The sequence below is a fragment of the Castanea sativa genome, chromosome 10 (assembly GCF_040712315.1).
Source record: "Castanea sativa cultivar Marrone di Chiusa Pesio chromosome 10, ASM4071231v1".
Classification (NCBI taxonomy): domain Eukaryota; kingdom Viridiplantae; phylum Streptophyta; class Magnoliopsida; order Fagales; family Fagaceae; genus Castanea; species Castanea sativa.
In genome coordinates this window covers 88,658-115,411 of record NC_134022.1, presented here as the reverse complement: position 1 = coordinate 115,411, position 26,754 = coordinate 88,658, and the positions used below count along the sequence as shown (strand labels likewise).

Here is a 26,754-nt window from a genome sequence, read left to right as displayed (position 1 = left end):
ACTAATCAAATTACTTCTTCTATTTTTGGTGGCAGTTCTCTTCCTGTCTTCCTAACTACACTTCTTCAGCCGCTTGGAGAAATCTAAAGAGCTTCTGTCAGGTATTTTTTCAAATTAATTTAGGCAGTGCTCTTAATTTTGGGAGTCCTAATGTTGATATTGTGTTTAGATAAGCATGCTACTAAGTTTTAAGTCATGGTTAGTGAGCTGAGTCACTGTATAAATGTTTTTGGAAAGACAAATTTCTTATACGCAAATGCAACATGAATGTGACTCTTATGTTACATTTATGGCCCTTGACATAACAACAATTTTGGCATCTAATGCCAGATTACTACTTTTATTTATCTACTCTGCTAAATCTATATTTTCTCGGCTAGGCATACCAACGCTTGTGCAACAAATCACAAATATAATATCCAACACTTATGTTCTTATCCGTTAGTGGTCATATGTTCTTTCTTATGTGCATATTTGAACCATTGTTCATGGTATTCAAAAATTGGAGCTTTGAGAACATTGTGCAATATGTTTATTTGTACATTATCTTCTTTGAGCAGCCCAACATTGAATTGGCGAATAGTTATAGCACTGGGGAAATTGCAGAATTAGAGGCGAATATCCAAACAAGTAAGGAGAATTTTAAAAGAGTGAGCTTTCTACCATACACAATTCATTCGGTGTTTTGTTTTGGTTAGAACTTAGAAGCCTGAGATCTTGGCTGAAGTCATGTAGGAGGCCACATTATACTTTGGCTTTTTATGCCAGGAGCCTTGTAACTTAATTTGTTGATATTTTTTGGCGAAAATACTATTTTCATCCCTACATTTTTACCATATTTTTACTTTGGTCCCTACTTTTTATTTTTATTGCTTTTAGTCTTTATTTTGAAAACGCGTTCCATTTTAGTCCCTATCGTCATCTCTTTTACGAGAATATCCTATGTGACTAACAAAGTGCACTGTTGGCACTCAAAACGCCTACATGGCCATTAAATAATTATAAAAAATTTTAATTTGTCATTTAAATAGTCCATGTCAGCATTTAAATAAAGGCGAAAACACCATTTTGGTCCTTATATTTTAGGGTCATAATCAATTTAGTCCCTACATTTTCGTAGCAATCAATATAGTCCCTGTTATTTTTAACTTGCAGTCAATATGGTCTTTACAGTTAAATCACTAATGAAAAATACCTATGTGGCAAACAGTGTGCACTATTGGCACACTTTAAGCTTATGTGGCAATTAAAATAATAATATTACATGCCACATCATTTGGGAAAAAATTTAATTTATTAGTTTTAAAAAAAGAAAAAAAATTAAGATCTAGGAAGAACGTGAACCCAGAAAAAATCCAACCCAAATCCACTTCTAGCATATTCTTTAAGATAATCCAAAAATAAGATCAAACAAATATCAAATGGTTAACCTCACAAAAGATTTGGCTTTGTGTTTTCAACTTCACAAACGTTCACAGTGGGATTGACATAAGTGGGTTAATACAATGGGTATTTTATTGAGCACTTGGCAGTTGGCACTTGGTTAAGAAGCAAAGGCTTAGAAAGAAGAGATGAGATTTTTCTGTATTGCTCAAGCACACAAATCTCTCAGTTGTTCAAAGAGCCAAGAACAAAAGAAATGAGAGAAGAACAAAAGAAATGAGAGAAAGGTTTTTCAACCTACATGGATTCTCTCTATTTTGCTATCACTGTACTGTCAACTATGTGCCCGTTTGGATCCAAATTAAAATGCTGCGCCTGTGCGTTTTGCGTTTGTGAATTGCTGGACCCATGCTGTACAGTAGAATAAAAACGCTGAGATAAACGCGGGATGAAAGGAGCTGAAACAAATCCAACGCACTGTTTCATTAAACAAAAAACGCGTGTGCTCTACTGTTCATGTACACCTTCAAAGCCAGCAAAAATCATTTGAAAGAGCTGAAACATGAGACGCACCGTTTCATTAAAAAATGTCCAATGCGTGCGTGTTATGTTCACAAACGAGACGGTGCGCACAACTGTTTTTTTTCCATTGCACAAGCACAGCATCTGATCAAAATGGTGTGGAGTTTTCTGCTTCTCTGTTCAACGGATATTTTTCTCTTCTTCAGCTTTCTTCTTTTCTCCCAACTACCGTGTCAGTAATGGCTTCAAAGCTCTTCAATGCTCTGTCCGAATCATCTTCAATGAATTGCACCTACCCACCATTTTACACAAAACCATCAAAACAGAGCACACACCATAGAAAACCCATTATGCGGAACACCTCAAAAAAACCCCCTCTGTTCTTCCTTCGTGCGAGCGAACCTTCTCTCCGCTTGGGACATCGTTGCCGCCACTGTGGGTCTTTGCATTCACGGGTAAGTTGTGTCTAACTCCTCATGCTTTCTCATGTGTTGGTGTGGTTATATTGTGATCCATGAGGCTGAGATCAATATGTGGTTTTTTTTTTTTTTTTTGTGTTCAACGGTTGTGTGTGGTGTTTGTGTTCATCGTCCCCGTGTGATTCTTTTGTGTGTGGTTATATTGTGGGTTTCTTGATCCTTCATCTAATACCACATGTAAATTCTCTTCCTGCCTCTGTTGTATTTGGATGTATGTGATTTCACTTTGCATTTTTCATGGCTATCATGCCTAACTGATTATATCATATGCACACAAACTATTTGTTCAAATGCCTCAATGAGTATAGAAGGAAGTTATAGCAAAAATGGTTAAAGAGAAATTGAAGGATGGTGGTAGTAATGATCCGAGAGCTGACTGGAAAGACCTTAAGGAACTACAAGCTTTTTGTGAGTTCTGTGCTGCTCAAGTCCTACAAGGCCAGAGGAACGGAGGATTTTTTACCAAAATTGGGGTTGATGCAGTGATATTTGAGTTGGGTAACATAGGAAAAGTGGTAACTTACCTTCAGATTAAAAACAAATGGGATCATCTGAAAAAAGGGTGGAGGCAGTATAACGAGTGTTTTGACAATGAGACTGGGTTGGGTTATGATGCTGGCACTGGGCTGCTTCAGGCCAGTGATGAGTGGTGGACCCGAAAGATTGCGGTTAGTTCACTTTAGATGATTGTGAAAAACTTTACTGTTTACAACTATATTATTGTGTTCTAACTACTGTTTCTCCACATGTAGGCATGTCCCATTGCAAAAACCTTCAAAAATAAACGTTTGCCGAATCGTGAGTTGATGAACATCATGTATGGAGGCACGGTTGCAATGGGGAAAAATGCATTCTGCACAAGTGCTCAAATGCCAAAGGCAACCACTGAAGGGTCTGGGGACTCCGCTGATAGCACAAAATTTGTTGACCCCCAATGTGAACCCTTTGTGAATGTTGATGCAAAAGAGGTTGAAGGTCCATCATTTTCGAGGGCAGAATCGACAATGACTAAGGGGAAAGGCTTGGCAACTAGTGTCCACCTTTTCAAGCCAATTTGCAAGAAAAAAAAAAAAAAAAAAGAGCGTTCAGTTGCGCAAGAGATGTCCGATTCATTGAAGAGCATCTCAGAGGTTTTCCTTGAAAGTAGAAGTGTAAGCACCTGTACACCACTTGCTTCCACAGCAACTACTCAAGTAAAGCAATTTTGGACATGGTGTTAAGTCTTCCCGGGGTGCACTCGGGTCATTACCTTTATCTGTTCAGCACTGTCTACTTCATGAAAAAAGAGAAGGGTAGGCACATGTTTGCAGCACTTTGCGATGACAAGGACATCCAGCTGAAGTGGCTACAAAATGAGTACCAAAGGCACTCTGAATTTCATTTTTAGTGAAGGAAATGGGATTGTCTCGATAGGATTGGTGTAGTAATCATTTTTTAAGTGTTGTACTTGTTGCACTATGTTTTCTTTCTTTTGTTTTTATTGGTAGAAACTACTGCTTACCATGGGTGTGTATGTCAGACAATGGTTACCAATTAATTGTCATGTGTAGTGTATGCTTACCTCTTCCCTTTTATTATGCTTACTTGTTCCTTTGCTTGTTGCATTTTCTTTTTTACTGGTGAGTTTTGCAACTAGTAAAACTTTTTCTTTATTTTTTTAAGGTTTTTATTTAAAGTATGGCAGGTGTTGACAATAGATTATGTTGTGTTTTGTTCAATACTTCCTTGTAAAACACTCTATAGTTTTTTATTTTTTATTTTTTCATATGTTCTAATATTAATAACCTTTTAGACATTTTTTTTGGGGCATAATTAAGTCCTCAAAGCTTGGTCCTTCCCACAACTATATAACTCTTCACCACATGGAAGGTATGTAGGTTTCTTTTACCTAACAGCTCTACTCATATTTTTCTTTTTTTAATTTTGTTTATGATATATCTTTAGGCATGATTTTGAGTGTGATAATAATGGGCTTGCTTGGATACCCTCTTCATATTTTTATAAGTATTTATAGAATAGTGTGCAATACGTCTATGCTTGTTTGCTGTATATGTCTATTGGCATTTGTTAATTGTAAACCTGCTGTAAGAAGCCCATGTTATTGGTTAAATCTTATTGGTGTATAATTTGTTGTGTATGTTTAATTGGTGATATGTGATCAAGGTAATTATGCAAGAGAAATTAACTGAAAATTAAAGCTGGTGGAAAAGATAGGGATGTACTATTATGTGGAGGGATAGGCTGGTGTGATGTATCACTTTTCCACTCAGGTCTTCTGGTTCCCTCTAAAACAGAGCATCTTTTGAGCCAGCAAGGAAGCAATAATTCTTCTAAGTTGTGAAGTTGTTTTGGGGGGGTTAGATCATGAAATCTATTAATTTTTTCGAAAGAGCTAGTGTGTTACATGGTGGTTATAAAAGGGGATAAGATCTCTAGGTGTTTTTTAAATTGCTGTCAAATGAGAAGAATTAATGTAGCAGGAGTGTAAGTACTGACCTCCCGGTTGATTCTTAGAGCCACTTACACACTGTAAAATTTTCTACAGTTTCTTTAGTAGACAGTGAGTGGAGCAAATGAACCCTTTTAAAGATAAGGGCATATTCGCTTTTGTTAGTCAAGTAAAACCTGACCATATTCTTGCAATATGTACTTATTTCTTGTAGGCCTACTAAAATGTAAAGTAAAGGAAAAAAAAAAAAAAAGATTCTGGCTTATTTATCTTCTTTTTTAAACTCTAGTTATGCCAAAGTCTTTGTTTGTTTGATTTTGCATTAAAAGAGATGGGTTTTGTTGTCCTGTTCTTTTTGGAGTTCTTTTAATTGGTAAGGTAATAAACACACCAAATGGAGCTTAAGGTAACGGAGAGCATAAGGCAACACTAACTGATATAGGCAACACCCCTTTCTATGTGATTCTTGTCTTGTCTTGTATTTATTAAGTAAGAAATTTACTAGAGTTTCTTTATTTTTTTAAATTTTAGTTGATTTGTGGGATTTGTTTAAATTTTGATTTTTTTTTATACATATAGCCCATTTTGGAAATGAGATTTGCCTAAATTTTGTATCTTTTTAATATATACATAGGTATGTGTAATTTGGATCTGAGTTTGGAGGAAGTGGTCCTAATGGAGCTGTTCTGTGAATTGAAAATCGATTAAAGAAATGTGCAAATGTCTGGTGGTATTTCTATGTTGAACTTGTTAAGGTGTGGAATTTGTGGGTTTGTTGACTAAAAAAGAAATGAAAATTTTAACAATTGCACGTACATGTATGAGTCATTTTGTTTTTATGTAATATTTCAAAGTATTTAAATAATTCTTCTAACTTCTATCTACACCAATAAAGAACCTTCATTTATGCAGTAACGTTGATTTTGGAAATGTAAAGGGAGTTTAAGCTCGATATCTGCACCAATAATTCTTCCGTATTTCAAGGCTCTGAATTTTAAGCTCGATATCTTTTAGACCATTGTTCACTAGCTGTAAAACAGTCTCAGGGTATACAAAAGGATGGATTTGCTAAACGACTCATCTGATTCCCAGCACCAGTGAGTTTCTGTAGTTTCCTCTGTAGATGTGAATATTCAATTTGTATAAATCTTGGATACGATTTGGATTGTTAATTAATTGGTACCACCATAGTTTGACCCTAGTAGTAATAAAGTTTCAATAACGTTTAACAATTTTTTTTTTAGTATTTGTACATGCAATTAAAGTCGGTAAAATATGCAGGGACAATGACTTCGACATGAGCGACGACATTGTACTCGCAGCATATCTAGCCGGGTGCGCATGTGCAGTTTACATGGAGACCTATATGACCAAAGTACCATTGCATACGAATATACAAACAGGGTATGAATGAGTATTGTATACATTAACTGGAAATCCTGAGAAATGTCGAAGACATTTTAGAATGTCAAGCCATGTGTTTCGACAATTGTGTAATACATTGCGCCAGTATGGATATAACGGTACCAGAAGAGTTTGCTTGGAAGAGTCTCTAGCAATGACATTGGTGGTACTTGGTCATGCTGAGGGTAACAGATTAGTGTAGGATAGATTTCAACACTTAGGTGAGACAGTGCATCGACACGTGGTTAAGGTAGTTACATTGTTAGCCACTGTTATGGTAGCGGACATTATCAAGCCTGCTGATCGTACATTTCGGGACGTGCCAGAGCATATTCAGCATTCAAGTCGATATTAGCCACATTTCAAGGTACTTTTTGAATTTCGTATCTTGACTTTATTTTATTAAAATTATCTTTATGTTCATACCACGTATTTGATTTCACATGGATTAATTTTTGTGGCCATGGTTAGGGTTGCATTGGTGTGATTGATGGGGTCCACATCCCCGTGGTCGTACTAGTTGATGAGCAACACCCGTACTATGGCAGGAAGGGGATCACCACAACAAATTGCATGTGCGCATGTGACTTTGACATGAAGTTCACATTCGCATGTGTTGGATGGGAAGGGTCAGCGCATGACACGAGGATTTTTTTAGCTGTCTCAACAATGAGAGTTACAACTTCCCAAAAGCTCCAGCTGGTTTGTAAATATGTAATTTAATTACAGTATTAAAGTATGTATTAATGTAGTGAAAATGCTAATGTATTAAACGTGTTCATTTGCAGGAAAGTATTATCTGGTTGACTCAGGGTACCCTATGAAGAAAGGGTTCCTTGCACCATATAAGGGGGAGAGGTACCACATCCCCGAATTTCAGCCTCATGAGGTGCTGCATCGTCCAGAGGAGAGATTTAATTATCTCCATTCATCACTCCGTTCGGTCATAGAATGAACTTTTGGAGTTTGGAAGAATAAGTGGAAAATTTTGAGAAGTATGCCACAATTTCATATACGCACTCAATCGTACATCATTGTTGCTACAATGGTTCTTCACAATTTCATTAGAGCACATGAGATAAACAATGACGTCGAACGTTTCAAATCTACAGGGGGCACATCTGGACCTAGTGAGAGTGGCCATTAAGATCCCGTGGCACATATGATCTCAATCTTGGACGGACTTGAGATGAAAGAGGTTCGTGACAGTATCACAACATCGATATGTGCGGACCATAACTGATTATGGTGACTATTATTTTTGTGACAATTAGTATTTTTGGTGTGGTTGAAAATACCATTAACATTATGAATTTTTTTTTGTGCGGACCATAAGTGAAGCCGCCCAAACTTCTTTTATGTAATACCATTTTTTTTTGTATTGTTGGTAGGCAGAACTGAGCTAATCACACATGACAAACAAAGATGAAATTCTAAAGTCTAAACCAACAAAAACTAAATAATAAAGAACAATAAAATGATACACGAAAGAATAAACTTTATTCAAATTACTTAATAAAATGACCAATATAAGGCCATTCAACGAGTTTAAGATATCACGACCATAACCAAACAATACTATTAAAGCAAGTTTAGAACATATTAGGAGCCATTAAACAATGGCAAGTAAACTGATAACAGATAGACAAAAACCCAAAAGCACCAACATAGAAACAATGGCAAGACTCCTTCCATCTTCAAGTTGCTTTCCTGCAACGATAAGCCATTGTTGGTCTGGTGGGAAACCTTCCTTGTCTTGTATCTTAGCCTTCACATTGTCAATAGTGTTTGAGCTTTGAACCTCCAAGGTTATGGTTTTTCCGGTCAAAGTCTTCACAACCTCCATTGGTGCAAAGTCCCCATCCAAACTAAACAAACTGCAATAAAAACAGATTCAAGTCATTATTCAAATAAAATTATAGATAATCATTGGTGCTTATCTTAAACTATTAGGAGTAGAGTGGAACAAAATCCGGCCTAAGGAACAAAAATCCATTGGGCGTAATAATGGAAAAAAAAATGGAAAATGTTATTCTAACTTATCTTGCCATAAATTTTCTTAGCTACCAAACAAGACCTTACTAAAGTTGTATAACCAAATGTTAATTTCTCACTAAAACTGAGAAAATATTTTGACAAAAAGAAATCCTATACAAAGCACATAACAATTAGAAAAGGTCAAAATAAAAAGAAAATAAATGATTACTTAATAGCTTTCTGGCTTGAAAATTTGTAGCAAGTATCAAGTCATTGGTTCAAGAGATCGTCAATGGAGAGAGGGGGAGAAAGACTCAAGCATATAATAAGAAAGAGCCATACTTTCTTTACTCTCTCTACTGGATAATTATGGAAGGAAGTGCCTTTAACAAAAACTCTGTAACAGCAGCAAGGTCTGCAGCTTGAAAACCTAACAGAATCACTGCACAGCTTGATCACATCAAAGAACAGCCTTACTCAATTCAATACCTAATAAGTCTTTCTGGATTGACTCCAATCTTTTTAAGGTCAATAATTTAAGTAAATATAAAATGAAAGCATGCTCACAAAATTCTCAATCACTTTCATTCTAAATGAAGTACCAAAGAAATTGAAGCATAATAAGGAAGAACAGATCGCAATCTAATCAGAATTTGTATCAGTTTTCCATTGTTTCAAATTAGCAATTAGGCTGAGATAAAGAAACTCCTGCAGTTTCTAAAATCTTCCCAAGAAGGCAGGCATAACCAGGATATTCAGTGGAAATATCATTAGGAAGCACATTCGCACAATTTAGCACACAAAATGCTATCTGATGAATGTAATGTAGGCTTAGTCCCCTTTTTGCATAAGCCTAGATGGAAAAAGATCACTTGACCCAGAACAGACAACAAGCCTTGACAATACTTAAACATACAAAATAATTCCAAAAAAAAGAAGAAGAAGTAGAAGAGCATCCATCAATATTGCAGCATAAGAAAGAAATAAACCAGGAAAATCTACAATTTGTTAATTAAGCGGAATCAATTAGAGTGGAGTTCTTTAAAAATAACCCAGGGGCTCTTGAGCACTCTGTGCCTCAACTAAGTATCAAAGAAGTTACAAACTATACCTATTAAATCCCAACAAGAGGGTGATTTAGAAAATTACTACCTCTTTTAAGTATGGGAAAAACTGCCATCAGAAAGGAATTGTAAGAATCTGGGATGAAAAGCTCAATTGTGGATCACCATCTGACAAGTGTGTGTCTTCTGACCAATGTCAGGAATTACAAGGGCAAGCAGACACTCCAATGACGACACTTTCCCAAAGTAGCAGCCTTTGTACTTTCCTGCAGTACATCAACAGATACTTTCAAGCATAGTGTATATGAATGTATCATGGAAGGACCAAAATAGTTTACAAGAACAGACTCTAGAAACAAGACTAACGGACAAGTTAAACCAACTTTGATAAGATTATTAATACTGGCAAAATATATCATTCCAAAGAAGAGAAGCAAAACATTGCAGAGAGAACAATAACATAGAAAAATAAGAACATAACCGAATTTTTATTCTCACATTCCTTGATTTCAATTTTGATGGTCCTAATATACAACAATACAACATAATGTCCGGAAACCTAAAATGGCATAACAATTAAATCTCCATTTTGACCACCATCTCCACTACTCTTAAATTTTAAAAAGAACTTATGCTTCAAATAAAAATTCTAAAGCAACACAACATTTGAATTTTTTTTCTCCCCCCATGCTAGGAGTTCCACATTTTCTCGGGAATCAAAACAGAAAGCAATGAAAATTTTTTCAGGAACCTGATTGCATGAAACCTTATTATTTTTAAAGTTCCTAACTTTTCCTGTCCTGTATTTTTTCTTGGAAACCAAATAGATAGCTAATGAATCTCAAAAGTCACCATCAAAGTCCAAAGCAACACAACATTTGAATTATTATTATTATTTTGGTTTTGTTCTTTTCAATCCTTCTTATTTGGTTGAATTTTACTCAGCATTGTACATTTTCTCGGGAACCAAACATAGAGTAATTCACAAACACATAAAAATCACAATTACAATCTCCACTCTTAAAGTTCCAAAGCAACACAACAACTGAAACTTTTTTTATTTTCTCTTCTTTTCCTAAGGTTCCAAGGCAACACAACATTCAAAAAATGTTTTAGCTAGGGATTTGAAATATTTTCTCGCGAACCAAACAGAGATTGGTAAAAAGAAAAAAAAAAAAATTTGAACCTGGTTGCCACGGCTGGTGTACTTGAGCTGGCAAGAGTCGAAACCGGGGCGGCGGCAGAAGAGGTTGTGTATTTGAAGCATAAGTTCTTTTTAAAATTTAAGAGTGGAACAAAAATCCGGCCTAAGGAACAAAAATCCATTGGGCGTAAGAATGGAAAAAAATGGAAAATGTTATTCTAACTTATCTTGCCAAAAATTTTCTCAGCTACCAAACAAGACCATGATTGAAACCCTAGAAATGAAACAGAGAAATAGAAAGCTGAAAACAAATCAAAATAGCTTCGAAAGAAACAAACACAGAGATCTGAAGAAAAGGAAAGAGAAGATTGACCTCCGAAGTTGCGGCGACCCATGGATTACGATAAGACGGCGGAGTGATCAGAATAGATGAGAGCTTCTCACGAGCGCAGAGAGAGAGAGACAGATAGAGATGCTACGCTGTGGAGTTCTGAGAAGTGATAGAAGAAGGAAGGAAGAGAATGAAGTTTGCTCGGAGGATTTCTGAGCTTGTGGATTTCTGAGAACGAGAGGCTACGGTGTGTGGATTTCTGAGAAGTGATAGAAGAAGGAAGGATAAAAAAAAAATGTTGTATTTATATGCTACAGTAATTTCAACTGAGCTACAGTATTTGTATATCCTAAATTATCATCCACGTTTTTTCACTTATTTGCTACAGTGTTTTCAGTTTTCAGTTTCAACAAAATAAGTTCTATCGAAACGGACCCTATGTGTTTTTCGTTTTGGCTAAGGTGCTGTAAGGAAGAAAACTATCTCAGTGCTCTATTGTTAACCATTTTTTATATTTGTTTGGTTTTATTTTGGATTTTTTTAAAGAATATGCTAGAAGTGGATTTTGGTTGGATTTGTCTGGGTTCACATTCTTCCTAGATCTGAATTTTTTTTTTCTTTTTTGTTTCTTTAAAACTAATAAACTAAATTTTTTTTCCAGATGATGTGACATGTAATATTATTATTTTAGTTGTCACTAAGCTTAAAGTGTGCCAACAATGCAAATTAATGAGTTAAAGGTAGGGACCAAATTGACTGTAAATTAAAAATAATAGAGACCAAATTGATTGCTACGAAAATGTAAGGACTAAATTGATGGTCACCCTAAAATATAAGAATCAAAATAGTATTTTCGCCTTAAATAAATAAATAAGCACAATAGGAATAATAATAATAATAATAATAATAGAACTCCATGGCCAACCTCCTCCGCTCATCTCCACTACCGCCACCACCACAATCAACAGTGGTTCTCCTCTTTTCTTTCTCTGAACGACCTACTCTTCCTATCTCACAATTCGCTCAAACTCAGACCTAAATGGCTCAAACTCTCTCTATCTCACGGATCGTTGTCTCTCTCTCCCAAATCGGGAAGTCTCTCTCTTTCATCTCTCTATCTCTCAGCTCAGTGATGTAGATCATGGTGGAGATATGTATTCAGACAGTGGGTTTGTGGGTTGTGAGTTTTGTTGATCTGGGTTTCTGGGTTTGTGGTGTATGTTGATTTGTGGTACATGGATCGGGTTGAGTTTGAAGTGAAAACCCAGTTCTCTCTCTCTAAACCCATGGACAAAAACCCAAACTTTCTCTCTCTAAATTCGTGGCCGAAACCAGCAGTGGCTTTTCTCTAAACCCATGGGCTAACTAAATCGGCGGCTTCATATCTGGGGTTAAAGATGGTGTGGGTTGTTTTTTTTTTTTTTGATAGCCAAACATAACCAAATTCATTAAATAGGGCTTAAGCCCATAGATAAAACATCCATACAGATTTGATCAGTGATCAAGGGTGGGGTATCCTCCACCCAAACAATACAATCATCAACATTACCAGCATTTCTAGCAAGCAAATGTGCTGCAATATTGCAGTGTCTTCGCATATGGTTGGTTTCCCACTTCTTGAATGCCTTCAACCTCATTCTTGAGCTCTCCACCAATTTCTTGAGTGAGCTTGAGGATTGGTCAGGATTCACAAGAGCAGACATAACTATTGAAGCATCTCCCTCAATCACTACTTCTCCGAGTCCCAAGTCTCTTGCCAATGCAATTCCTTCCTTAGCTGTTGTTGCTTCTGCCTCCAACGCCCCAAGTGGGAAAGGAATTTTCTTACACATTGCTCCCATCAGCTCTCCTTTCTCGTTTTTGATTACCACTCCCACTCCTGACTGCCCTGCCTCTTTAAACACAGCCTCGTCGATGTTAACTTGAACCATCCACCCTTTGGGGGTGTCATGTTGGTCTGCTTTACCCTCCCGTTCTGTGATTGGTGTCATTTTGAGTATTGTTCTGCCGAAACTCCTCCACATAGTTGGCTACATCCCATGTAGTTGGGTTGTTAGATTTAAGGTTGTGTGTCTATTTGTGGTTTGGTTGTGCATGAGGGCAGAAAATCGAGGTTTGAGTTTTGTGTTTTTTGTGTTTGGTTTCAAAGCATAAGAAAATCTTGTTGAATGTTTGTGTTTTGTAAATTTTTATGGGCATTTCTTTTTATTTTCTAAATCTGAGTGATTTTATAAGTTTGGTTGCTAAGAAAATGCAAGAAAAGAAAAGTTAATTTTTAATTTTTAATTTTCTGGGCAAGCTTAGTTGGGGAAAAAAGAAAAAAAAAATTTAACTAATTTCTTTTCTTTTTAAAAAAATAATTAGGTTAAAAAAAATTTATTATTTTTATCTAATGTGGCTTTTTTTTTTCATAATTAAATTGCTGAGATGGCATTTTTAAGAATGTAAATAAATTTTTTTAATATTATTTTAATGGACATGTCAGCATTTATTATTGGATCGTTTGCCATGTAAGATATTTTCTATTAAGTAAGTAACAGTAGAGACCAAAATGGAACGTTTCTTTTTTCATTTATGGACTAAAATTGGTATAATAAAAAAATAGGAACCAACACAAGAATAAGGTCAAAATGTAAGGACGAAAATAGTATTTCTTATTTGGAAAGTGATAACAAAGATCATTGTTACTAAATTAAGGCCTTATTTAAAAAATCTTATTTCCCCTCTTCAAACAGCCTTTGTGCCGGGAAGGAAGGACATTCACAAGACCTGTATACATGAGGTAAAAGTAAAGAAAGAAAAGAAATACATAAGAACCTCACTACATCCCTAAAAAAAAAACGTAGACACTCCCCTAGCAAAAATGTCTTACACTAACTCTCCCCCTAAGTACAAGACTACTTTTAACCAAAACTACTCTCCCTTTTTGTTACGAATGACAAAGGGCAGGTCACTAATAAGGTGCCATCGCATCATCATTGGAAGAGCTAGCATTCTGATCACCATTAGAACTATCCTTATCCATCGAAGCCTCGGGAGAAGGAGAAGCAATGAAACCACCAAGGCGAGCTTGTTGTCGTGCTATACGACTGACACATGTGCTCACCTAACACAACTCATCAAAGAGTGTCAAAGCGAGCATCCAATCGTTGAAGTTGCACCATGATAGCCTCTAGGGTCACATCACCAATCGAGGAGGAAGGAGCAGAGGTGGAAGGAATAGCAAAAGTTGCAGGACCGGTAGACTAGTTAGCCTATCACTTCGTTTTGTCTAGATGTTAGCTGAACTTATTCATGAAATATTAATCACTAGGCACTAATCACTTTGTTATGTATTATGTTGTTTTAACCTTAATAATTACTTTTGCAAGGTTATAAATTGTTAAAGTTTTTGGCTAAAATATTTCGTTTTATTTATCAGTTTAACAAGGACCAAATTAGTGAATTGCCTGAACTTGTCATCTCTTGTATTTTATCAAAGCTAACAATGAAAAAGATGGTCAAAATCGGCATACTATCAAGGAGGTGAGTGAATATTCGGTTATTGAGAAATGATCTGAATTTTGATGTTCCCAAACATGTTACATAGCATCAATAAAATGCCTAAATTCAATTATTTTCCATTTGAGTTTGGAAACAACAAAAATTGTGGAAAGCCCACGTTTGACAATGAAGTGTTAAATATCTTTGCTAGGATTAAGCATGAATTAATGCCCTGAGTTGATCAATTCTTGCTTTCTTTTTAGGGGGAAAAGATACATTCGTTAAGAGTCGTACTTCAGTTTAACAATACCAGAAGACAAACGCTACTGCTTTCCACATAAACTTTTTGTGGAAAGTAATTGCATTTGCCTTCTGGTATTTTTGCACTAAAGTATGGTTTGTTTGACAGTAGTATGTTCATCTCTCCCACTTCCAATGAAATTGCACGATGGATCCAATCATTAAGCAAAGAAGTGGAACGGTGATCAAAAAGGAAACTCACTCTTAACGAATGTATCTTTTCCCCCCAAAAAGAAAGCAAGAATTGATCAACTTGGCGCAGTAATTCATGCCTAATCCTAGCAAAGATGTTTAACACTACATTGTCAAACGGGGCTTTCCACAATTTTTGTTGTTTCCAAACACAAATGGAAAATAACTAAATTTAGGCATTTCATTGATGCTATGGAACATGTTGAAAACATCAAAATTCAGATCAGTCCTCAATAATCGAATATCCACCCATCTCCTTGATTGTATGCCAATTTTGACTGCATCTTTCATTGTTAGCTTTTGATAAAATGCAGGAGAGGACAAGTTCAGGCAATTCACTAATTTGGTCCTTGTTAAACTGATAAATAAAACGAAATATTTTAACAAGAAACTTTAATAGTTAATAACCTTGCAAAAGTAATTAACAAGGTTAAAACAAGATAATACATAATGAAGTGATTAGTGCCAAGTGATTAATATTTTATGAACAAGTTCAGCTAACATCTAGACAAAACAAAGTGATAGGCTAACCTTTGCTAGGTACCAAGGATCAGATGAGATCTGTGCCTCCAAAGTAATTAGCTTCATTGACAGTGACATTATCCTAGAACATAAACATGTATAAGAGAATTTGTAAAATAATATATACCAACAGTAGAAGGCTGAAATTTTTACACCAGAGCGAAAGAGAAAAAAAATTACCAATATTATGTTTAATCACCATGAACAATGCTTTAATATTCAAATTTTGATATCACTAAAAAATTTATTGCAAGAAATGGAAAAGTAGCAAATAGTGGTAAAATATGGGCTCTGCTCCCTATCTTTCACGGGGTTACAACTTAAAAGTCTTAATGCGCATTGGGTGAATTTATCTTTTGGTAAATAGTTATAATTGTATATTATTTCAATAATATTCGCTTAATATAAAATGTATTTCGAACATGAAATTCAACCAATGCCATCTCATTGAAAACTAAGACTTGGACAAGACAGGAAGGACAAAGACCTCAAACTCGTGGACTTGTGGAAGATATCATGTACCCTTCTCCTCTCTAATAAACTTAAATCGATTTCCAGCTGCATACCTTTGGATGGATGAACCAATATGCTCAATCATCTCACAGGTCTTATGTTGTTCGGGTCCCTCCACAAATCTGACCATTTCATCCTCCCGGTTGGTTGTTGCAAATATCTCACCATCTTAGATCTAAAATTTTTAAATATTAGTGGCACAATATAAACGACATAAGTGCAATAATAATATACGAAACTATTTCTTTGAAACTACCATTCGTAGGATTATTCAGTTGTACTTCATTGGCAATATCTTCAAGGGAGAGGATCAGGCTTGTCTAAGCTAATCTCTAAATATTTTGCTTATACATGGATGATACAACCTGCTCCACCAGTCCAAGATTTTGGTCCTGAAATGAAAAAAAATTAAAGCCACCTTTAGATACCCCGAGTATTCAGGTAAGAGCTTCACCAAATAACATATTTCTTGTTTGAAAATTAGATAGTTACAATGGGGGAGGGGGATTTAAACCCTAGATATTTTGAAAACATCAAAAAAATATCAACCAATTAAGCTACAAGGCTCCTGGCATAAAAAGCCAAAGTATAATGTGGTGTCCTACATGACTTAAGCAAAGATCTCAAGCTTCTAAGTTCTAACCAAAACAAATGCATGGTAGAAGCTCACTCTTTTAAAATTCTCCTTTTTTGTCTGGATGTTCGCCTCTAATTCTGCAATTTCCCCAGTGCTATAACTATTCGCCAATTCAATGTAGGGTTGCTCAAAGAAGATAATGTACAAATAAACATATTGCACAATGTTCTCAAAGCTCCAAATTTGAATACCATGAACAATGGTTCAAATATGCACATAAGAAAGAACATATGACCACTAATGGATAAGAACATAAATGTTCGATATTCTATTTGTGATTTGTTGCACAGAAAAAAGGCCAAGAATGAGAGCAGGTGCACAAATATTGGTATGCCTAGCCGAGAAAATATTGATTTAGCAAAGCAAATAAATAAAAGTAGTAATCTGGCATTAGATGCCAGAATTGTTGTTATGTCAAGGGCCATAAATGTAACATAACAGTCACATTCATGTTGCATTCGCGTAATATAGGAATCACATAGGCGGGCGCATAAGACAAGTTCAAAGAAAACTACCTAACTCCAAATATAGCATCACATATAGAAACAAATATTACCATAAGTGTGAAGTGTGAACACTGAACAGTAGCATTTTTCTGCAAATAGCCCAGTCCACACAAATAGCTATTAATTCATGTTTGTCACACAGATATATATATATACACGGCCAGATGACTGCCATCTAGCTTCTAGTATGATGATTATGGAGTTTTAGTCAATCATTATATTCTAGCCATAATTATGGCCACCTATCCAAACAAGACAACTATTTAGCCCAAAATATCAAAAGATTTTAGTACATGATATCTGCTAAGTAAGAAGAGGAATGCATTGGGAAGCAGACACTATAGCATACCCATCATATAAGGTAAGGTACAAGATGAATCCAAGATTTGAAAGGAAAATCTATTTATTAATCAATCCTAACCTCTCATTGAGACAAATTATCAAAGTGGTAGTTAACAAGCAGACACTGTTAGATTGGGCATGCAACAATGCGTATAAGAAATTTGCCTTTCCATAACATTTATACAGTGACTCAGCTCACTAACCATGACTTAAAACTTAGTAGCACGCTTATAAATCATTATTCCAACAAATAACATACATCTAAACACAATATCAACATGAGGACTCCCAGAATCAAGAGCACAGCCTAAATTAATTTGAAAAAAATACCTGACAGAAGCTCTTTAGATTTCTCCAAGCAGCTGAAGAAGTGTACTTAGGAAGACTGGTAGAGAACTGCCACCAAAAATAGAAGAAGTAATTTGATTAGTCTCAAAGAGTGACAGCAATTTGGTTGCCCAAAAATTGTACCCCAGCTATGAATTATTTGCCTCTATTTCTTTAATAGCCTTCTCTTCAGCCCCATCAGTATAAGGGTAAAAAATAAAAAAGTAGCATGCCTGCCCATGGTGAATGAGAGAACAATATGTATTTTTTGTAAGCTTCAACAGCTATGAAATTTAGAGTCGACATTGGAGCAGTAACAACCTGAAAGATAAGCTATAAGCAATTAGGGTGGTCATGTGCATAAAAAAAAGGGTCAAGATGTCAATTAACAACCGTTAACTTAAGTAGTGAGCTGTATATAGATAACACACATTGTGTACGAGCTCTAGGGCTTCGCGAGAATGCTGTTGTCCTCTGCATATCATCCCCCTGTAATCATAACAAATGTGAAAAATTGTAAGCAAATGTCCTACATATTAATGCACTCAAGCCAGAAACAGAAGTAACCCTAAACATTGATAAAATCACACATCAATTGAAAACTAATATATCCCACATTATCAAGATGATAACACCTTAGAGATGGTGAAATTGGTTGCATTTTCTCACAAACAGTAAATAAATTCAATTTTAAAATTAAACAAGTTCAAGACTTCATGATACCATCCTGCTGCCATGTAGAAAACGTACTATTTTGTGACCAAGAAATGATGATTCTTTATCTTTGAATGGAAATAACTTGCTATTAAGCATTTATCACATTTGATTTTTTTTTTCCTATTTTTCTGAAGTACTACTATAGAAGTACTGAAATTCTAGATATTCATTCTTAACTAAGCAGTAATTTCTCAAATCCCTTGATGCATTAATAGATGTCCTTCATGTCACCAAGATATACGTGCCTTACTAATCTTTAATGTAACATTCCACATATTAAATTGCATAAATATGCACCGCAAATGCCTCATCCAATCTTATACAACAAACATAAAGGATTAGATTTGGTTTCACCCGCAGCTCCATGCAAAATGTTTTACCAAAATTTTGGTTGTAAAATTTATTTTATTTTACATCAATTTACTAAAATTAATTTGATTGGCTGGAAATATTTTATTTTGATTAAAAATTTTATTGCAAAATAAATATAATAAAATTAAAAAATATTTTTATGAAAATATTTTACATCAAAATAAACGGAGCCTAAGTTAAATAACAACATCCTCTAAAATTTCTCAGACAAAATAAAATCCTTTTTTTTCCCTTAATTTCATTCTAAGACTGAATGCTCAAGAAATTTTTTTCCCACTTCTCTTACACAATCTCATACACATTTATTACACCATTACATATAACACACTACATTTTTCTAAACTCCACTCTCTCACTCTAAAGTTCCACTATTTTGCTGCTCATAAGCACATATCAATATTCTTCTCTATGTCTCTTATAAAAGCCCTTCTCATGGAAGACATAAACTTTTATTACTAAAGCTCTTTTCCTAGAAGGCACTAAGATCTCATATCAAAGCCCTTCTCATGGAAGACACAAATCCATCTTACATAAAGCTCTTCTCTTAGAAGGCACAAATACTCCATACAAAAGCCTTTCTCGTGAAAGACAACACTATTCATAACTTCACAATAACTAAAAGAGCATTGTCAAGAGGAAAATTTATTTAAGTGCACGATAAGAGGGGAAAACTTAACCAACCCCTACACACAGCTGGGCATACTCTCTCTCCCTCCAGTTGCACCCATTTTTCTCTCACAATCTTGAAGCTAGCTATCATGATAAACTGCCTCTTTACCGCTAGGGTCACTCTGCTAGGATATCATCAACGCACAGAAACTGTACAGTTGGGCTACAAACCATTTAAAGATAAGTGACTTTGCTTCCCTATCTTTAAATTTACATAATTGAATACATGATTGCTTCACATTTAAATACATATTACTTTATTCAAACTACTATTACAACTATTAACTAAGGCTTAAACTCATTTAAATGCATGATAAGAGGGGCAAGCTTAACTAGCCTCTACTGCTGGCATTTTACTGGAATCCTATCAGCTCACTGATGCTACACAGCTGGGCTACAAACCATACAAAGATAAGTGACTTTGCTTCCTTATCTGTAAAGATACATCATTTAGTACATGATTACTTCACACCTAAATACATATTACTTTATTCCAACTACTATTACAACTATTAACCAAGGCTCAAAATCATTTAAATGCATGATAAGAGGGGCAAACTTGACTAGCCTCTACCAGTGGCATTCTGTTGGAATCCTATTAGCTCATTGATGCTACATAGCTGGGCTACAAGTCATATGAAGATAAGTGACTTTGCTTCCATATCTTTGAATTTACATCATTGAGTACATAATTACTCTACTTCTAAATAAATACTACTTTACTTCAACTAATATTACAACTACTAATCAAACCTATTATATTAAACACATATTACATATTTATTCAACCATTATCGTGATTCTTAGACTTTGGCTTTGATGGTTTGGTAGGCTTAAAAGTACACCGGTAGCCGTTGGATCACGTGGCCCAATGTTGAGTTCCTGGACGCAACTCCCAAAACGAACCTGGGTCTAGTAAGGTCACCCCTCCAAAGGACCACACGTGGCCGAGCAACTAAAAAAGGCCCCTGAATAGTGGCTTAGTGGTATTCTCCTTGTGTTTTGGCTAACTAATCCCAGGTTCAAGCCTTCGCATGGGTAGGTTTTTTGCTATTTAATTTTTTAAAACCCTAGTAGTAGTGTGATATAAATACCCCTATTTTATTCTTCTCTTTTCTTTTCTTCAGCCGCCCCCTTCCCCTATATCTAAAAAAAAAAAAAGCCGCCCCTATCCCCAATTTTCTTTCTGTCTTTCTCTACCCTTCTCGCTTCAGCTGTCTCCTTCCCCAAATTTTCTCTATAAGTCTTTGCCCTTCTCACTTCAGCCGCCTCATTCTTTTCTTTTCTTTCTCTAAGTCCCATGGACCATGGCCATGCCTCTCTCTTCTCTCTGAGTCACATATCTCTGTTCTTTCTTCAATTTAGATTGAAAAATCACTACAGAGCCATGGTGGTAGGCTTAAGCATTATGAAACATACTGTGGCTCCTGCTATGGTGTAGCAACGGTAAAGTTCTGTTTGGACCCTTTTGCTAATTCAAAATATTTTCAATTTTATTTTGGAATCTGTGTAAATTGTTGAACAAATATTGTTGGACGTTGTTCTTTCTTTGTCGTTTTGATTTGTTCAACAACTCTCTCTCTGTTGCTTTATTACTTTTATTTATTTATTTTAAATATGTGATTAAAGTTAGGGTTTTGAAAATCTCAATAACCCTCTCTTTGGAAAATCGAAAACCGACCGAAATCGATTGAAACCGAAATACATCGAAACTGATTGTTTTCCAGCCATTTTGGTCGGATTCGGTTGAGAATTTCACAAACCGAAATATTCGGTTTCGGTTGGCCATACCCATAAAAACTGACTGAAACCGAACCGAGGACACCCCTAATAAAAAGTGTCATACAAGTCCTTGCATCTACACGGCAGCTAGGATTAAACAATAGTATAGGTTCAAAAAGTATGGTCATGTATGGTCGGTTATGTATGGGCATCTACGAAAGGTTGATTAGTCAATACTACAAAAAAAAGAAAAGAAAAGAAAAAAAGAAGTATAATAATAATGAGAGCCACGTTAATAGCCTGCTGCCTAGGACTTGTGAAAAGCATAAGATAGAAACAAATCAAGTAAAACAAAAAACTGCAAAGTGAATGGGAAGTGGCACCACCAGAATGTAAGGAACAAGGTTTCATGAAAGTGGGCCTGAAAAGTGGGGATGTCACAAGCTAAAAAGAGGGAGTTTAAAAAGCAACGAAACAAACAAAAAGAGCAAAAAGCTGAATAAAGGGGCACGATTGAACATGAGCAGTCTGTAGGGATGCTGCACACTGTTTTAAATACAAAGCAGTGAATAGCAAACTTGGCTTTTTAACCAGTCTCAGAACCCCTTTACTGGAAAGGTAAGTTGCAATACAACATTCCTTGCTTATAGCTTGTCGGAGACCATAAGGAGTTTACTGTTGTTTATGATATATTATTATATGATTAGATTTGATATGGTATATGTGTACTTATTTATTGAAGCATTGATACAAATACAAATTCACTTTAATGGTTTCATTTTAACTCATGTTTAATTTATTTTTTATTTTTTATTTTAGGATGGTACCAGCAGAGATGAAGAGGACAACTCAAACAATAACATAGATGTTAAAAAAAACTTGGAGGGTGACTCAAAGGAAGACTAATAATTCTAGTTGTTTAGTTTAAAATAAGGTTTAATTTCAGGATTTCTTTGTATATTTTATATTTTAAGTTTGAACTTATATGAATTTTTATCTTTCGATAAATCAATTTTTAGTAATTATTGGGCTATTGTATCAATTTTTAGTAATTATTGTACTATTGTAACATGATAGTTAAACAAAAAATATATATAATAAATTAAAAATAAATAAATAATAAAAAATTTCAAAAATTATATAAAATATTTTCACTGATGACATAAAAATTTGGTCATAAATAACTTTATAGTGATTGTGGGGGGTAAGATTTATAAAATAAATCTTATGGGTCATGGGCTTGATTAATTGGTACCAGTTTGTTTTTGTCATTGGGCCCCTAAGCCTATGAGTCAGCCTACACTACAAACATCTGAGGAACCGTCCGAGGATGAATGTCTCCTCGGATGGGCCCGGTGAATACCCTGGGATTTGCCAAGAAGATTAAAGGCAGAGTTCTGGAAGAACTATTGGGTAAGGGGGATCCAAGTACTTTCTAGAGGCAACGGCGATATAGAAATATCTGAGAAAAAGGCTACTACCCCCACATTAAAGACCCTACACCTACCTCCCTGGCCGCATTAATGGGGAAATGACCCCTGAACAGTAGAATTCAACTTTCCTGCTACTATTCAAAGACTTCAAGAAGGTGGTGGAAGTGAGAGGCACCTAAGGATAAGATTTGTGTGACACGTGGATGTAAGAGGGAAGAAGAAAATATTTAAGGAGAGAAGGGAGAAAAGAAAGGGGGGATCTATCAGTGAGGAAAAAAGAGAATTAAGAACTGTAATTTCTGGCATAAAAGAGAAGCAATACACAAATCATCCTCGGCTTACGTTTGAGGAGGGTCCCTTGTCATATTTATTTATCATTTGTAAAGATTGTGGCATTCTAGCCTGCTTATCAAGTTTCCAATACCCTTAAGCTAGATTTCAAATCCACACTCTACAAATCTTATTGTTTAAGGCTCATTGGGCCTGAGCCCACGTCTATCTTTGGGTCCAGGTGCAATTGTGCACTTACAGTGATGACAAAGTCCCTCGCAATTAATAGAATAACGACACCCCTTAACCTCTTGCAAAAATGTTTTAAGTGATAGATTAATGTCGTCACTATCATTCCTAACTAATTGCGAGGGGGTTATAATCCTTTGCAAATAAATTTTAGTGTGTCATTATTTGTCTTGTCGTTAATTTGAAATTTGCTAATAAATAATTGCGAGGGTATAAAGGTCCCCACAAATAGTTATTAACGACGACTGCTTCCCCTCACTAAAGATAAGTTGCGAGGGTTTGAAAGCCCTCACAAATAAATTTTAGCGATGCCATTATTTGTCACTAAAAAGTATGTCGTTAATTTGGAATTCGCAAATAACTAATTGCGAGGGTATAAAGGTCCTCACAAATAGTTGTTAATGATGACTGTTTCCTCTCGCTAAAAATAAGTTGTCGACTTTTCTCGTCGTTTGGTAATATATTTGTGAGGGCGGATTTGTTCAGTAATGACGGTGGATTGCCCTCGTAAAGTATTTATTTGCGAATGTATGGTCGCAAAATCTCTTTTAGCAACAATAGGAAATACGACAGCCTTCGAGAGCCATATGCCCTCGCTAATAACCTTTTACGATGATATTTGAATTTTTGTGAGAGTATTTTACCCTCGCTAGTAGTCTCTTTTCTTGTAGTGAGTTCGTATTTTTTTTGTTTTGCGGATTTGAACATCTTATTAAGCAGCGATTTCATCGTGGATCTTACAAGGGACTTGACTACAAAGAAAGTCATTAGGGGTTCCTTGACCTTACCAATGAACATTCATGTTGCTACTTTGTTTAATAAAGAAAGTACTTCCGGTAGCCTTGACAATACTATAGGCAAAAAAGGTTATCCACATAGGTATTAATATCAAAAGGTGCTTTATGCCCTGCACTTGATTAACTGTGTAGAGCCTCCTAAGTTTCTCTTGTTCTTTTGGATTGATTGATGATGTTTCTTCAATTATAGCATCTTTATCTAATAACCACTTGTATACAATATATTTACCAACTTAGGCGTGAGAGAAATAAAGGGAGAGGCACCTGTAATTATCTAGAGTATGTGGGATGGCGATATTACACACATCCGGATAATAATCAGGTACTCTTCCATTAGTAAAGAGAGATAGAAAGAGAAAGAGAGCACTCTACCTAAGAAATGAACATTTTGGCAACGATAGTATTTGAGAAGGATGTACCAAATCACTTGGTACATCATTTTCCCAATAATACAGACTTGGTGTATTTGGGTAGTTCAGATGCCTTTTGGATATAGCTGCCCTGAACTGACGCAGGACAATCGGAACAAAACTAAACAATGGAAAAATAAAGGGATATGACGTAGGAGTCAACACCTAAGCCTTGCTTGGAGTCAGCACCTAAGTCTTGCTTAGAGTCAGCACCAAGCGGGGAAACCATTGGAAGTCAGCACCTAGGGTAGACCTAGAGTCAGCACCAGACAAAAGAAAGACCAAACGACCATTTTTTTCATTCATCAAAATATCAACTATCCCCTCAAGGAGTACAATAGGTTGCTTATAAAGGATTGCTAAACCTTAGTAATTGGCTAGAAAACCCTAATTGCCTTATTACAAAAATAACCTTGCTTCTAAATTAAAATACTAATAGCCTAATAAACTACTAGGACCTAAAACATAAAAATACAATTGACTTGCAAACATAAATAATATTAAATAATAATTTTATTGCATCTCTCTTATCATTCTTGTTTGGTTGGAGAAAACTCGACCTCGAGTTTTAAAGCATTGAAGGATTAGGATGCTGACAAGTAACACTTGCTTCCAGTCTGGAATCACCTTAGAAAGCATAGAGAAAAGAAAAACCTTGAATTCCACCGTGTCAAACTCTTCTGGAATAACAAAATCAATGTGTGAAGTCAACATAATCTTATCTTGAACCATTGGAAGCACTATGTTATTCACGTTCTCCACTTTAGCAAACTGTTTGTCTTCATACACCATGGAAGGCTGATCAAAAGTAGATTCATTAGCTTCCAATATCACATCATGTGCACCCTCTAACATAATACTCTCTGTAGAAACCATCCTTTCACCTTGCTACTCTTCAATAGATTCATTTCCTTGAACGAATGTTGAAGCAATACTTGTCGAGGCATGTACGTCTGTGTCAACATTAGGCTTTGGTGTTGCTTGAGGATTCTCCACGACCAAGATACCATCATCAATGTTGTCTTCTATGGGGGCAGCAATAAGTTCATTGTGATAAATTATCCTTGGTTTCCCAATTGAATTGGTTTGAGTCTCCATTTGCTTCATTTAAGCAATCCTGTCTTGAACATCTTTCATGATCTTTATAGATAATTCCTTTCATTTCTTGGTAGATAATTCCTTGCTAGATTGTTCAAAAGTGCGTTGAGGACATGAAATGGAATGAGAATTCATCGTATTTGCTTCAACTTGAAAAGTACCACACTAAGATTGGGATAGATACTTAGCTCGAAAGTATGGTGACAAATACTCATCACAAAGCTTTTCTTTCATATCTTCCCACACACTAATGGCAGGTTCATAGTTTAGATAGCGGAAATATTCAAGCTTCTCCCAAAGCATTTGTGCTTTACCTCTTAACTTCAACTTTGCATACCTAACCTTTTTGTTATCTGCCCAATTTGCTTGCTCAAAGAATTGCCCCATCCCATTCATCCAGTTGACAAAATCCCGTGGATTAGGTTTACAACCATCAAAATAAGGTGCTTCAGATATTACTACAGCTCACTGGGCAAAAAGATTTTGTCAACTTGACTTGCTAAGTATGGCCGACTAAAGAAGGGAATGTCATGGCATTAACCAAATAAAGCTTCACTGTTTGAAGTTTGAACACCAATAGAAAAACCAATGCATCCACGTGGACTGAACTGAAGGCCTAGACTTGGTTTTTTTTTTTTTGGTATGCACGTAAAGAAACTAAAGAAGAATCTAAATGAAAAGTTGAGTTAAGAGAACCTGACCCTTGTGATGGTGGCTAAGTGTACTGGGCCTTACGTGGAGTTGGTTGTACTGGGCCTTACTTGAAACTTCTCTAGTGCACGGGCCAGAGGACTTGATCCCCTTTTTGTTTTTGTTTTTTTAATGACAAAATAGCTAGACACCATGGTGTGGATTGGTAACAGCAAAACGAAGCTTTAGTCCCAGTAAGTGCAATGGCTTGATAGTGGCGTTGAGTGAGATGGAGAGCTCATGAGATTGAAAAGATGCAAGTGTGGCGTTGTAGTAGAACTAGTGGCGTGCGAGGCTGAGGCTTCTGATGGTGTTGTGGTTGTGGTGGCTGGCCATTCTGGCAACTTGTGATGGCTGTGGGCAGCGGCTTTGGAACGATGGGGTGAGATCGGTATTAACGAATTCTTACGATACTGTTCCGGTGGAGTGGTTTCTGGATTTGGTTTCCTTTTTGGTGGTTGGCTTTTGTGTGGGTATTGTGGTTTGATGGGATGAGAAACACGGCAATGATTTTTTTTCTTTTTTTTGGGTGATATTTTCTGGTTCTTTCCCGCGGTGATGCTTCAACAGATCGGTTTTTGCTCTGATACCAAAACTGATGTAGGACAACCACACTGTTTTCAAAGGAAAAATAAACTACAAAAGAAATTCTAGGAGTCAGCACCTAAGGGCTGTTTGGAGTCAGCACCAAGCAAACTGGAGTTAGCACCAGTGTGAAAGAAACACAATAATTTTATAGTTCTAAAAAAACT

The 26,754-nt window shown here is 35.8% G+C and overlaps 2 pseudogenes; one reads left to right on the top strand and one right to left on the bottom strand.

Annotated features, from left to right (window-relative positions):
* The first annotated feature begins 2,061 nt into the window (after nt 1-2,061).
* Nucleotides 2,062-3,799, top strand: LOC142611831 (L10-interacting MYB domain-containing protein-like; annotated as a pseudogene).
* A 9,907-nt stretch (nt 3,800-13,706) lies between these two features.
* LOC142613439 (COP9 signalosome complex subunit 3-like) lies at nt 13,707-25,090 on the bottom strand (annotated as a pseudogene).
* Between the last annotated feature and the right edge of the window lie 1,664 nt (nt 25,091-26,754).